This window comes from Eumetopias jubatus, unplaced genomic scaffold, assembly GCF_037043125.1.
Source record: "Eumetopias jubatus isolate StellerSeaLion01/CBP00866 unplaced genomic scaffold, mEumJub1_p1.0 scaffold_12, whole genome shotgun sequence".
NCBI lineage: Eukaryota > Metazoa > Chordata > Mammalia > Carnivora > Otariidae > Eumetopias > Eumetopias jubatus.
The window spans coordinates 55,355,065-55,370,037 of record NW_028274818.1 but is presented as its reverse complement, the minus strand read 5'-3'; the positions used below and the strand labels follow the sequence as shown (position 1 = coordinate 55,370,037).

At 39.5% G+C, this 14,973-nt stretch overlaps 1 pseudogene; it reads right to left on the bottom strand.

Moving 5' to 3' along the window:
• Nucleotides 1-9,159: 9,159 nt before the first annotated feature.
• Nucleotides 9,160-10,876, bottom strand: LOC114223973 (T-complex protein 1 subunit delta pseudogene; annotated as a pseudogene).
• Nucleotides 10,877-14,973: the final 4,097 nt, after the last annotated feature.

The window sequence follows — 14,973 nt, the reverse complement described above, 5'->3', positions numbered from 1 at the left end:
TTGGTCAGCATAAAGCTTTTGATTTTAGTGTCAGTCAGTTCCTCTTTAAAAAAAAAGGCAAAGAAAAATATGAAATCTAGATTCTATATTTCAGAGTTGAAAGGAACAGAAAGAGGTGGTTGTAGAGAATTAGCAGAATTAGGTCCATGTTAAAACACTAAAATGGTGTCATGAAATTTCTTTGCCCCTCCACCCTTCCCTCAAGTTCATCAGACTCTCCAAAAGGACAATTAAATAGCACTGGCTAAATAGTGCTCCCAGGCCCCATATAAGAGGGTTGTGTGGAAAAAATAGAAATACATAGAATGAAAAGCAAGCCCCATGGTTTAAAACATTAGAAAATTTCAATGGTGGGTAAATATTTAAACTCTTGCATGATGTTCTTGATAATCTTCCCTACCCGGGCTGTATTTGGTAACAAAGTTCTCAGGTGTTAGGTCATGCTCCATTTGCTTATCAGGGAATCACTCAAAAATCCTGGATGAAAATATGAGAGGCTAGACTTAGAAAGCAATGGCAATGATAAGACAGACTCCTTGGGCCTCATGGTGAAAGCAAAGCCAATAGGCACATTTGTTATGTTTTGACAGAAACACTGCTGTAAAAATAAAAATAAACCTGCAGTAACAGCTATATACACATTCAGTACTTTCCATAGACCAGACATTATGCTCAGTGCACATTGTATGTATTAACTTCATTTAAATCTCACAATAATTCTGTGAGATGGATGAGGCTATTCTACCCATTTTATAGATGATGAAACTGAGACTCAGAGCAGTTGGGTAACATGTCCAAGACCATACAGCTGGTCTTGCCAGGCAGCCAGGATTGGAACCCAGTTTTGCTTGATTCTGGAACTGTGGATCATAACCTTTCCCCAGAATATACTTATGTACAAAACAGCTATTGCAGATAAAGTAATTAATTATTAACAGTTTATTTTATTTATAATTATATATATGTTGCTTTTGGAGGAACTTAACACAGATAACAGCACACTTCTTGCAAATATGATCAATTAATTTTATTCATAATATTTTGGTTTATAGTCCAACCAGATCTAAAAAGCATTTGAAGGAATTTACAATGAAACACACCTATAGAAGAACATTTAAGATGATCATTGACATTTTGAAAAAACAAGCATTGAGGACGAAGTATATGTCCCAAGTAGATGAAAAGCATTATAATGATTGAGCCTTGTATTTAGCTCCAACATTATAGGTAAACAAGGCAAAAAGTGAAACAATATATAATCTCTGTCATTTGATAAAAGGAAGCATACCAGTTTGTTAGACACATTTTCTTGGAACTGAAATTTAAAAAAGATACAAGCAATTCAATGTCAATAGACATTGAGCAACAGAATAAACATCTGGTTTATCAACCCACTATAGCCATTCTTTCCATGAACTGTGCTTTGGGAGATAAGCTATGCCCTAAACCCAGCCCAAGGACTTTTGAAGAGGGAAAAGGTCAGGAATTAAAAATTTAGGCAAATTTCTCCTCTTACTCTTCCAAAGTCTGTGCAGACATTGTTCTTTACTTTGGCCTGGATTTGTCTCTAAAGAGCCCAGAGCAATGTAATGGCAATCTCTGTCAGTGGAAGCTTTATTTCTTTAAAGTCCATTGAAATGGACTTGCTCCATTCATCATTACCACTACCCAGGGAAGTAACTATGGTCATTATCCTACTCCTACAGTGGACTAGATTGGGAAACAAGTGTTGGGTTGGTACCGAATCAGGGGGGAAAAATAGCTCCATTAGGACAAAATTATTATTATATGTATAACCTTGAAATTTTTAGAAAGAGCTTAATCTCTTGAAAGCTTTCCAAATATTGTGTTATCTTTTTAAAAACATAAACAGTTCACTTCCAGAGTCTGAATGACTAAGAAAGACTCATCCAAGTTTATTCTTCTGCCTCTATACACCAGGAAACAGGAAACTATCCCAGACAAACCAACTAGGATAGTTTGTTCCAAACTACGACCCACAGACTACCTGCATCAGAATATCTCAGGGAGCTTATAGAAGTGCAGATTCTTAAATACAAATGCAGTAATAATTCAGACCTGCTGAATGAGAGTCTCCCCTGGAATCTCCAGTCTTGACAAGCTCCCTAAAAGATTCCTGTTCACATTAAATTTAAAAACCATTGGTTTGAGGTATCGCCAAAAAAGCTGCTTTTGCTTTTGCTTATCAGGGAATCACTCAAAAATCCTGGATGAAAATATGAGAGGCTAGACTCAGAAAGCGATGGCGATGATCAGACAGACTCCTTGGGCCTCATGGTGAAAGCAAAGCCAACAGGCACATTTGTTATGTTTTGGATCATATGTCATGGATCAATCCATGACTTTTTCCACTCCTCAGGGCCAAATTCCCCCTTCGGTTCAGCCTTGGTGCTTCTAGTTGCAATTTACAATGTTCTCCTGTAAAGAATGTTAACTTGTTATCACCCTCTTCCCAAATCTCTCCCTGTGATGTTCCCTTTACTAAACTTTCATTTTAACTACCCTTCTCTCTGTGATAGCTACTCAGTTTTTCTTACCAAAAGGCAAATATGTCCCATTTGCTCATTGCAGAAAAATTAAGATATTTTAAAAATAAAACTCTTGGACTGTGACATGTAACAAAATTTCTAATAATAAAGATTTCAAAAGCTTAACCCACAAAGAATCCAATGTTCATATTACAGTAAGGATGGCAAAGGAAGATCCTTCCTTATAACTAGTCCTTCATCCTGGAAGATGCTGCTACACCAGTACAACCCCCAATGCAGAGCTGTTGGCCATTTTCTGGAGGCGGAATGTGTTTACACAGAACATAACTCACTTTCTTGTCTGGTCTGCCTTATGACCAGATTATGGATCAATGAAGCTTAAAAAAGTGGGGGGTGCGCCTGGATGGCTCAGTCATTAACCATCTGCCTTCAGCTCAGGTCATGATCCCAGAGTCCTGGGATCGAGCCCCACATCGGGCTCCTTGCTCTGCGGGAAGCCTGCTTCTCCCTCTCCCACTCCTCCTGCTTGTGTTCCCTCTCTCGCTGTCTCTCTCTCTGTCAAATAAATACATAAAATTTTTAAAAAAAGAAAAAAAAAGTCTCCTGGGATTAGATTCTTGTAATCCAGGTCAGAAGCCAAAATGAGATTGAACATGCAAGGCTTTATTAAGGAAAATGCCTGTATGAGGGGGAAAATAGGGAAAGTGCAGGAAGTGGCTGGAAGAGTCATCAGAGAGTCTGCCTCTGAATGAAGGAAAGACAAAAGAAGGTTTGGGTAGAAACATCCCTGACTGCTGTGCAGTCCAAGCAAGGAAGATGCAGCAGAGCCACTGGGGAGTCCTCAAGCCATCAAAGAATCCTGACTCTCCCAGGTGTCTGGCTCCTGGCTTGCCCCAACTCCTGGGAAGGGGGCCTGGGCACAAGCACAACAATGTATCTCACACACAACAGCTAAAGCCCTTGGTCAATTACACAACCTGTGCTTAGAGATCCATGAAGCGCATTCTCAGGCTCATAATGTCATTTTTTGTATTTTTTAACTAATTGAATCACAAGCTTTAAATTAATTTGCCTACTTAAGGGGTATGTGCACCCCAATGTTTATAGCAGCAATGTCCACAATAGCCAAACTGTGGAAAGAGCCAAGATGTCCATCAACAGATGAATGGATAAAGAAGATGTGATATATATATATATATATATATATATATATATACACAATGGAATATTATGCTGCCATAAAAAGGAATGAGATCTTGCCATTTGCAACGACATGGATGGAACTGGAGGGTGTTATGCTGAGTGAAATAAGTCAATCAGAGAAAGACATGTATCATATGACCTCGCTGATATGAGGAATTCTTAACCTCAGGAAACAAACTAAGTGTTGCTGGAGTGGTCGGGGGTGGGAGGGATGGGGTGACAGACATTGGGGAGGGTATGTGCTATGGTGAGCGCTGTGAATTGTGCAAGACTGTTGAATCACAGATCGGTACTTCTGAAACAAATAATGCAATATATGTTAAGAAAAAAAAAGAAGAAGAAGATAGCAGGAGGGGAAGAAGGAAGGGGAGTAAGTCAGAGGGGGAGACGAACCATGAGAGACAATGGACTCCGAAAAACAAACTGAGGTTTCTAGAGGGGAGAGGGTTGGGGGGATGGGTTAGCCTGGTGATGGGTATTAAAGAGGGCACGTTCTGCGTGGAGCACTGGGTGTTATGCACAAACAATGAATCATGGAACACTACATCAAAAACTAATGATGTATGGTGATTAACATAACAATAAAAAATAAAAATAAATTTTAAAAAATAACAATAATTTGCCTACTTAGTCATTTGTTGTTTCCACAGCTAACTCTAAGACATCAGTGTGCCTTCCCCTTAATCCAAAGCTTCCAGTTCCCTAGAAGCCAAGACCTGAAGGTGTTTGTGAGGGCACCAACAAAGAGGTGCTATAAGGTCTTCCTTTCTGGCTCCTTTTCTCAGAAACCTTCAGCAGCAACTCATCACCTCCTTTGTCATTCAAGATTCTCTACGCTAGCTGTAACCTACTTTTCCAGCCCTACCTCCCGCCATTTTGCCCCCATACCTGCCCACCACCTAACCACTGCCTCACCATTCTAAAAAGTGCTGCATTTAGGCTTGCTTCATGCTATCCATTATGGCCTCCCAGCCCCCAGTAGTTGAGATTCCTGCAACACTAGGTGAGAGGGTATTCTCCTCAAGCTTTCTTCAGTCCCTCCAGCCAAAAGACCTCTCCTCCACCTCTCTATTACCAAAATTTTGTTTTCATTCTGCAATAATGTTTACACTCTTGCCCTTTTCTGGCACTAATGGCAATAATGACAATTTTATGCCTAGGAGCCACCAAATCCAACTTCTGGAAAATAGAGAGCTTAAGACACTTTATCACTCTTCAGGGTTATGCAATAATAGGATTTATACTTTGGAACCAAAGGGTCACTCCAAGTCCCTAGGTCATTTTGAGGATGGAGGGGATAAACAGAATGCTCTCAGATAAGAAAACTGGGCATTGTTTAGAGCCACATAGCAAGTCATGTCCCTGATGTTTCTTCCACTAACAGCTCGAACATACCACGGTAAAGATTGGTAGCTTCACCCTTGTGGATGGGTATCTAAAACTTGTATTTTTACACCTAACTGTCCATCTATACATGTCACATATTCTGGGAGAGGGATTTTAATTGCAACTATTAAAAACAGTTTTATTCTTAGACATTGCTGTACTTTGTGCTGCTGGGCAGTAGAAAGTAATTGATGTCAATTTCTCTTGGTGTTGAACTACTTCTAACAACCTAAGTAACCTGGATAAAATAATAAAAAGCCATCACTTACTCATCATTTATTATGTCGTAGGTGCTATAATGAAATCAGTTTTATTTCTTTAATCTTCAAACTCATTTTATGCATCAGGAGATGGAGACTCACAGTAGTTAAATGATCTTCCCAAGTTATGTGGTCTGTAAGTGGGTCCAGCTGGGTTTTCCTGTCACCACTGCCTCTGCAGTTTATGCTATCTGACAGTGTACCAGATAATGAATCGGGGCGGGGGGGGGGGGGAGTCATTTATTATTTGTTTTTCAGTATCTGTCTTATATTCAAGATAAAATTTTAATTTTAATCAATTTTGTTCCCTCTCTACACACCAAAAATAGAACCAATTCCCAGAAATATTAAAAACTACAAGTTGTCAAATAAGATTCACAAATGCTTGTAATACATCTAATAAAATGATATAAAAGTATATTAATGTCTACATTAATAAATATTATATTAATTTAGGTATTAAAGTATCTAAGTAAGAATGGGAACTGCATTTGTTTAAAAATTTGTTAAAAAAATATCTTCACAAGTGCCTGGGGAAAAAAAGAGAGACTTAAGGTTAGGGCAGAATGGGTTCTTCAGGGGAGTAAGTCGGAGGGGGAGACAAACCATGAGAGACGATGGACTCTGAAAAACAAACTGAAGGTTCTAGAGGGGAGGAGGGTGGGGGGATGGGTTAGCCTGGTGATGGGTGTTAAAGAGGGCACATTCTGCGTGGAGCACTGGGTGTTATGCACAAACAATGAATCATGGAACACTACATCAAAAACTAATGAGGAAATGTATGGTGATTAACATAACAATAAAAAAATTTTTTTAAAAAGAATGGGTTCTTCAGGAGAAAAGAGAAGTGTTAAAGTTACTTAAAAGAGAAATGAAGGAAAGAAAATAAGAACAAGGGATGCCTGGGTGGCTCAGTTGGTTAAGCATCGGACTCTTGATTTTGGCTCAGGTCATGATCTCAGGGTCGTGAGATCAAGCCTCATGCCAGGATCCACGCTCAGCAGGGAGTATACTTGAGATTCTCTCTCCCCCTCTCCCTCTGCCCCTCCTGTCACTCTCTCTCTCTTTCTCTCACTCTCTCAAAAATAAATAAATAAATAGATCTTAAAAATAAAAAAGATTGTGAGATGCAATTGAGAGAAAGAAAGAGAGAGAGAAGAAAGAAAGAAAGAAAGAAAGAAAGAAAGAAAGAAAGAAAGAAAGAAAGAAAGAAAGAAAGAAAGAAAGAAAGAGGGGCACCTGGGTGACTCAGTTGGTTAAGCATCTGCCTTTGGCTCAGGTCATGATGTCAGGGTCCTGGTATCAAGTCCTGCTTCTCTTTCTGCCTCTGCCCCTCCCCCTGCTTGTGCTCCTTCTCTCTCTCAAATAAAAAGAAAGAAAAAGAAAGAAAGAAAGAAAGAAAGAAAGAAAGAAAGAAAGAAAGAAAGAAAGAAAGAAAATAAGAACAAAAGGGAAGAATAGAGCCAGTGAGATAGTAGAATGAGGTGAAGGAGCAATGCAACTTCTCCCTGTGACTCCCTAAATGTTCAGTACAGTTACTAAACACAAGACAGAAGAACTCACCCCAAAAAAGAGAACAAGAGGCAGTACTCACTGGTGAAGATGCACTTTTTATGGAATACAGAAGGACCTAAGCTCTGTACTTATGCTGGGATAGGGCAAAACCATATAAGGTTTAGATCACCGACTTCTGCAGCACTTACAAAGCACTTTCACATTCTTATCTCACCTGATCATCACCACGGCCTTGCATGTTAGGTGAACAAAGATGATTACCCTACACTAAATAATATGAAGGAACTCTGATTCCTTGCCACTGTCCTTCCTGCTTTGCCCCACTATACTCTTCTAAATATGTAGCCATGGAAGCATTCCCCATTGACTACAAACTCCTTGGGCAGTGACCATATAGATCCTGGAGTGATATGACGGTTTCCAATTCACTGCTGCAGTCTTTCCCCCCAAAATTCTCATCAAGCTACAAAGACATTGAAAGGAACTCTATAAAAGAAAGTAGCTGCCATTTGTTCCAGTCCTCACATGGCAGAGATGTGAGTCCTTGATTCACCACTGTTGGTAGAGAAAGGACCCATTCCAAGGAAGATACTTGGCCTTAAGTAGGCATGGTACCTTCTCCACCTCCCCTTTCAGTACTACTCTTCGGCAGTGTGTTCTCACAAAAACAAAACAAACAAACAAACAAAAACCCTCAATGTGAAAGGGACTTAGGGAATTACCCACTCTTAAGAACATCAATCAGAGGTTTTGAGTCCAAGATGGCAGAGGAGTAGGAGATTTTAATTCCGTCTGGTCCCAGGAATTCAGCTAGATAGCAATCAAATCATCCTGAACACCTGTGAACTCAACCAGAGATCTAAGAAAAGAATAGCTGCAACTCTAAAAATAGAAAAGCAACCACTTTCTGCAAGAATGACAAGACAGAAAAACTCACCCCCAGAAAAAGAACAAGAGGCAGTACTGACTGCCAGGGACCTAATCAGTATAGACTAAGTAAGATGTCAGAACTAGAGTTCAGAATAACAACTATAAAGACAGTAGCTGGGCTTGAAAAAAGCATAGAAGACACTAGAGAATCCCTTTCTGGAGAAATAAAAGAACTAAAACTGAAAACAAGTCAAAATCAAAAAGACTATTAATGAGATGCAATCAAAACTGGAGACTCTAACTCCTAGGATAAATGAGGCAGAAGAGACAATTAGTGATATAGAAGACAAAATGATAGAAAATAAAGAAGCTGAGAAAAAGAGAGGTAAACAACTACTGGATCACAAGGATAGAATTCCAGAGACAAGTGATACCATAAAGCAAAGCAAGATTAGAATAATTGAGATCCCAGAAGAAGAGATGGGGGGTGGGGGGCAGAAGGTATATTGGAGCAAATTATAGTGGAGAATTTCCCTAATAGGGGGAAGGAGCAGGCATTCAAGTCCAGGAGCCACAGAAAGCCCCCTCAAAATCAATAAAAAAGGTCAACACCTCGACATAGAATACTGAAACTTGGAAATCTCAGGGACAAAGAGAAAATCCCGAAAGCAGCTCAGGACAAGAGATCCATAATCTACAAGGGTAGAAACATTAGAGTGGCAGCAGACCTATCCACAGAGACCTAGCATGCCAAAAAGGATTGGCACGATATATTCAGCGTGCTAAATGAGAAAAATATGCAGCCAAGAATACTTTATCCAGAAAGGATGTCATTCAGAATAGAAAGAGAGATAAAAAGCCTCCAGGACAAAGAGAAACTAAAAGAATTTGTGATGACCAAACCAGCCCTAAAATAAATATTAAAAAGGATCCTCTAAGCAAAGAGAGACCCCAAAAGTAACACAGACCAGAAAGGAACAGAGACAATATACAGAAACAGTGGCTTTACAGGTAATACAATGGCACTAAATTTATATCTTTCAATAGTTACTCTGAATGTAATGGGCTAAAGGCCCCAATCAAAAGCCAGGGTACCAGATTGGATAAAGAAGGAAGACCCATTCATATGCTGCCTGCAAGAGACTCATTTTGGACCCAAAGACACCTCCAGATTTATCATGATAATGGACCTCAAAAGAAAGCTGGGGTAGCAATCCTTATATCAGAAAGTTAGATTTTATTTTTTGTGTGTGTGAAACCAAACATTTAATATTTTAATTAAGTTTTGTCAATACAATTTCAAGCAAGTGCCAACTGAAGACCAGGCCCAGGAATTCACAAAGGAAACAATCTTCCAAATGGCAAGGAACACAAGGTGATCTTCACTACAGACACACTATTAGTGGCTTCAGTTGGCCAGTGTTTATCCGATTACTGAGTGTTTACCACATCATCAATTTTCAGAATGCTCCGGACAGTTTCAGTTGCTAGAGTCAGTGCACTGACTGAAACCAACAAAGCCTGGACAACCAGTTCCTCCGAAATTTTGGAAATGCCGCCCTTTTGGACATAAATGCCAGTAGTTTTTTCTCCTTGGGCATGCTGGTTTCTTAGTTCTGTTACTGCAGAAATGGGATTCAGGCCTGCATTTTCAGCTAGTGTAGATGGAATGACTTCCATAGCATCTGCAAAAGCACGAACACAGTAGGATTCCATGCCACTCAGTGTTCATGAATATTCAGTTAACCATAGAGCCAGTCTATCTCTGGAGCACCACCTCCTGCAATAAGAGCTCTCTTCTTCACTAAACAGCGAATAACACATAGGGCATCATGAATGGAGTGCTCAGCTTCTTCAATCACCTATTTGTTAGATCCATGAACAACAATCATAACCGTTTTTCCAGGGCTTGTACAGCCTGTAATCTTGAGCAGTTTGCCAGAACCATTTAAATTGATCTCCTCAGCTAACTCAGCTGATCCCAGCATGTCAGCAGTGAAATGGTCAATATGAGCAACTGGCTTGGTTCCAATTGTCTTACAAATGAATTCGATGTCTTCTCTTTCAATATCCTTAACCACCATAATCTTCATTTTGTTTAGGAAATGTAATGCAAGGTCACTAAGAGCATCTCTCAGAATAGACTTCTGTATGAGAAGGACATTACATCCTGTTTTTTTAATTTGCTTCACTAAATTCAGAATATAGGCCTCTCCTCCTGCAGCACTTCGTCCATCTGGACATAGAAACTACTATTTGATTATCCATATCTGTTTTGGGGGCAGATAAGCAAAACTGGATAAGACCAATCTTAGCCTTTTCAACTCTGGTTATGCCAGAATTTGCTACCTTTTGAGTAAGTACCAGCCCTTCGACCAGCTCACAGTCATCAATTGTCCCACCAAGTTTCCTAACGATTTTAATGTCTCTAAGATCTACACCAGTAGCGGTGGCTGGGTCAATCACTTTCATCACTGCATTTACACTCACTGGAGAAAGCAGACTTGAGTACTGAGAAACAACCTTTGAGTTCAGTGAAGTGGTGGCACTATTTAATAAAGTTTCTCTGTCACTCAGTTCCACAGGTCGAGACATGTCAGTCAAGATTTCTATACCCTTTTCCAAAGCCTTCTGGAATGACTCAGAAATGATAGTTGGATGAATCCCTTTCTGAAGAAGCTTGGTACAGGAATCTAAGAGAGAGCCAGCAATGATGACCACTGATGTGGTGCCATCTCCTGCTTCTAAATCTTGTGCCTTAGACAGCTCCACCAGCATTCTGGCTGCTGGATGTAACACCTGCGTTTGTTTCAGAATGGTGACCCCGTCATTTGTAATGGTCACATCGCCTTTTCCATCTTGAATCGTTTTATCCATTCCTTTTGGTCCAAGGCTTGTTCTAATAGCATCAGCAACAACTTTGGCCATGGAGATGCTGCTGAAGCAGATCCGGGCCGGCTTGTCATGGTCCTGATAGGCGCTTTTGCTGCCACCCCCGGCAGTCCCAGTGGGCACCCCTTCTCCAAGGTGCCACATTCTCAAGCATGGCAAACTTGGCTGGGTCTGCATGCACTTGGGAAGGACAGATGGACCCAGATTCCAGCTGGCCACAGAGCAACGGAACATTCCCATGGCCTTCACGAAGCTTGCAGAGAAAATTAGATTTTAAACCAAAGACTGTAATAAAAGATGAGGAAGGACACTATATCACACTTAAAGGGTCTATCCAAAAAGAAAATCTAACAATTGTAAATATTTATGTCCCTAACTTGGGAGCAGCCAATTATATAAAACAATTAATAACAAAATTAAGGAAACACATTGATGACAATACAATAATAGTAGGGGACATTAACACCCCCCTCCCTGTAATGGACAGATCATCTAAGCAGAAGATCAACAAGGAAACAAGGGCTTTGAATGACACACTGGACCAGCTGGACTTCACAGATATATTCAGAGCATTCCATCCTAAAGCAACAGAAAACAAATTCTCCTCAAGTGCACATGGAACATTCTCCAGAATAGATCACATACTGAGTCACAAATCAGGTCTCAACTGGTACCAAAAGATTGGGATAATTTCCCGCATATTTTCAGACCATAATGTTTGAAACTTGAACTCAATCACAAGAGGAAATTTGGAAGGAACTCAAATACATGAAGGCTAAAGAGCATCCTACTAAAGAATGAACAGGTCAACCAGGAAATTAAAGAAGAATTTTTTTTAAATTTTGGAAACAAATGAAAATGAAAACACAACTGTTCAAAATCTTTAGGTTGCAGCAAAGGCATGTCCCAATCTCTCTCTCCTAAGATAGAAGGATATGGCACTACAAGCCTTCCTCAAGAAACAAGAAAGGTCTCAAATACACAACCTAACCCTACAGCTAAAGGAGCTGGAGAAAGAACAACAAATAAAGCCTAAAGAGAAATAATAAAGATTAGAGCAGAAATCAATGACATAGAAACTAAACGAAGTTTAGTTTTCGTTGATCTACAAAACAGATCAACGAAACTAGGAGCTGATTCTCTGAAAGAATTAATAAGATTGATAAACCCCTGACCAGAAAAGAGAAAGGACCCAAATAAATAAAATCATGAATGAAACAGGAGGGATCACAACCAACACCAAAGAAATACAAACAATTATAAGAACATATTATGAGCAACTACATGCCAACAAATTAGGCAATCTGGAAAAAAAGGATGACAAAAAAAAAAAAAACCTACCAAAACTGAAACAGGAAGAAATAGAAAACTTGAACAGACCCATGACCAGCAAAGAAATTGAAGCAGTAATCAAACATCTCCCAACAAACAAAAGTCCAGGGCCGGATGGCTTCCCAGCAGAATTCTACCAAACATTTAAAGAAGAATTAATACCTATTCTTCTGAAGCTGTTTCAAAAAAACAGAAATGGAAAGAAAACTTTCAAACTCATTCTATGAAGCCAGCATTACTTTGATCCGAAAACCAAAGACCCCACCAAAAAGAATTACAGACCAATATCTCTGATGAACATAGATGCCAAAATTCTCACCAAGATACTAGCCAATAGGATCCAACAGTACATTAAAAGGATTATTCACCACGACCAAGTGGGATTTATTTCTGGGCTGCAAGGGTGGTTCAACATCCACAATCAATCACCGTGATACAATACATTAATAAAAGAAAGGACAAGAACCATATGATCCTCTCAATAGGTGCAGAAAAAGTTTGACAAAAGAAAGCATCCTTTCTTGATTAAAACTCTTCACAGTGTTAGGGATAGAGGGAACATACTTCAATATCATAAAAGCCATCTACAAAAAGTGCACAGCGAATATCATCCTCAACAGGGAAAAACTGAGAGCTTTTCTCCTAAGGTCAAGAACACGGCCGGGATGTCCACTATCACCACTGCTATTCAACATAGTACTAGAAGTCCTAGCCTTAGCAATCAGACAACAAAAAGAAATAAAATACATCCAAATTGGCAAAGAAGAAGTCAAACTCTCACTCTTCACAAAAGACATGATAACCCAAAAGACTCCACCCCAAAATTGCTAGAACTCATACAGGAATTCAGCAAAGTGGCAGGATATTAAATCAGTGCACAGAAATCAATTGCATTTCTATATACCAACGAGACAGAAAAAAGAGAAATTAAGGAGTCGATCCCATTTACAATTGCACCAAAAACCATAAGATACCAGGAATAAACCTAATCAAAGAGGCAAAGGATCTGTATTCATAAAACTATAGAACATTCATGAAAGAAATTGAAGAAGCACAAAGAAATGGAAAAACATTCCATGCTCATGGATTGGAAGAATAAATATTGTGGGTTTTTTTTTTTAAGATTTTATTTATTTGTCAGAGAGAGACAGAGCACAAGCAGGGGGAGAGGCAGAGGCAAAGGGAGAAGCAGGCTCCCCGCTGAGCAAGGAGCCCGATGTGGGACTCAATCCCTGGACCCCGGGATCATGACCTGAGCTGAAGGCAGCCACTTAACTGACTGAGGCACCCAGACGTCCCAAGAATAAATATTGTTAAAATATCTATGCTACCTAGAGCAATCTATACATTCAATGCAATCCCTATCAAAATACCATCAACTTTTTTCACAGAACTGAAACAAATAATCCTAATATTTGTATGGAACCCAAAAAGATCCCAAATAGCCAAAGGAATGTTGAAAAGGAAAACCAAAGCTGATGGCATCACAACCTGGGACTTCAAGCTCTATTACAAATCTGTACTCATCAGGACAGTATGGTACTGGCACAAAAACAGACATGTGGATCAATGGAACAGAATAGAGAACACAGAAATGGACCCTCAACTCTATGGTCAACTAATCTTCGACAAAGCAAGAAAGAACATCTAATGGAAAAAAGACAGTCTCTTCAACAGATGGTGTTGGGAAAATTGGACAGCCATATGCAAAAGAATGAAACTGGACCATTTCTTTACACCATACTCAAAAATAGACTCAAAATGGATGAAAGACCTCAATGTGAGACAGGAATCCATCAAAATCCTAGAAAAGAACACAGGCAGCAACCTCTGTGACCTCAGCTGCAGCAACTTCTTGCTAGACACATCTCCAAAGGCAAGGGAAACAAAGACAAAAATGAACTATTGGGACTTCATCAATATAAAAAGCTTTTGCCCAGCAAAGGAAACAGTTGACAAAACCAAAAGACAACTGACAGAATGGGAGAAGATATTTGCAAATGACATGTCAGATAAAGGGCTAGTATCCAAAATCTGTAATAAACATATCAAACTTAACACCCAAAGACCAAATAATCCAATCAAAAAATGGGCAGAAGACATGAACAGACATTTCTCCAAAGAAGACATACAAGTGGCCAACAGACACATGAAAAAATGGTCAACATCACTCAGCATCAGGGAGATACAAATCAAAACCACAATGAGATACCACCTCACACAGTCAGAATGGCTAAAATTAACAATTTGGGAAATGACAGATGTTGGCGAGGATTCAGAGAAAGGGGAACCCTCTTACACTGTTGGTGGGAGTGCAAGCTGGTGCAGTCACTCTGGAAAACACTATGGAGGTTCCTCAAAAAGTTGAAAATAGAGCTACCCTATGACCCAGCAATTACACAACTGGGGATTTACCCCAAAGATACAAAGGTAGTGATCCAAAGGGGCACCTGCATCCCAATGTTTATAGCAGCAATGTCCACAATAGCCAAACTATGGAAAGAGCCCAGATGTCCATCAACGGATGAATGGATAAAGAAGATGTGGTACATATATACAATGGAACACTACTCAGCCAACAAAAAAATGAAATCTTGCCATTTGCAAGGACGTAGGTGGAACTAGAGGGTATTATACTAAGCGAAATAAGTCAATCAGAGAAGGATAATTATCATATGATTTTACTCATATGTGGAATTTAAGAAACAAAACAGAGGATCATAGGGGAAGAGAAGAAAAAATAAAACAAGATGAAATCAGAGAGGGAGATGAACCTTAAGAGACTCTTAATCATGGGAAACAAACTAAGGGTTGCTAGAGGGGAGTGGGGTGGGGGGTAGGATAACTGGGTGATGGACATTAAGGAGGGCACATGATGCAATGAGCACTGGGTTTTATATAAGACTGATGAATCACTGACCTCTACCTCTGAAACTGATAATACATTATATGTTAGTTAATTGAATTTAAATAAGTATTTTAAAATAAAAAATACTTTGTAGGCT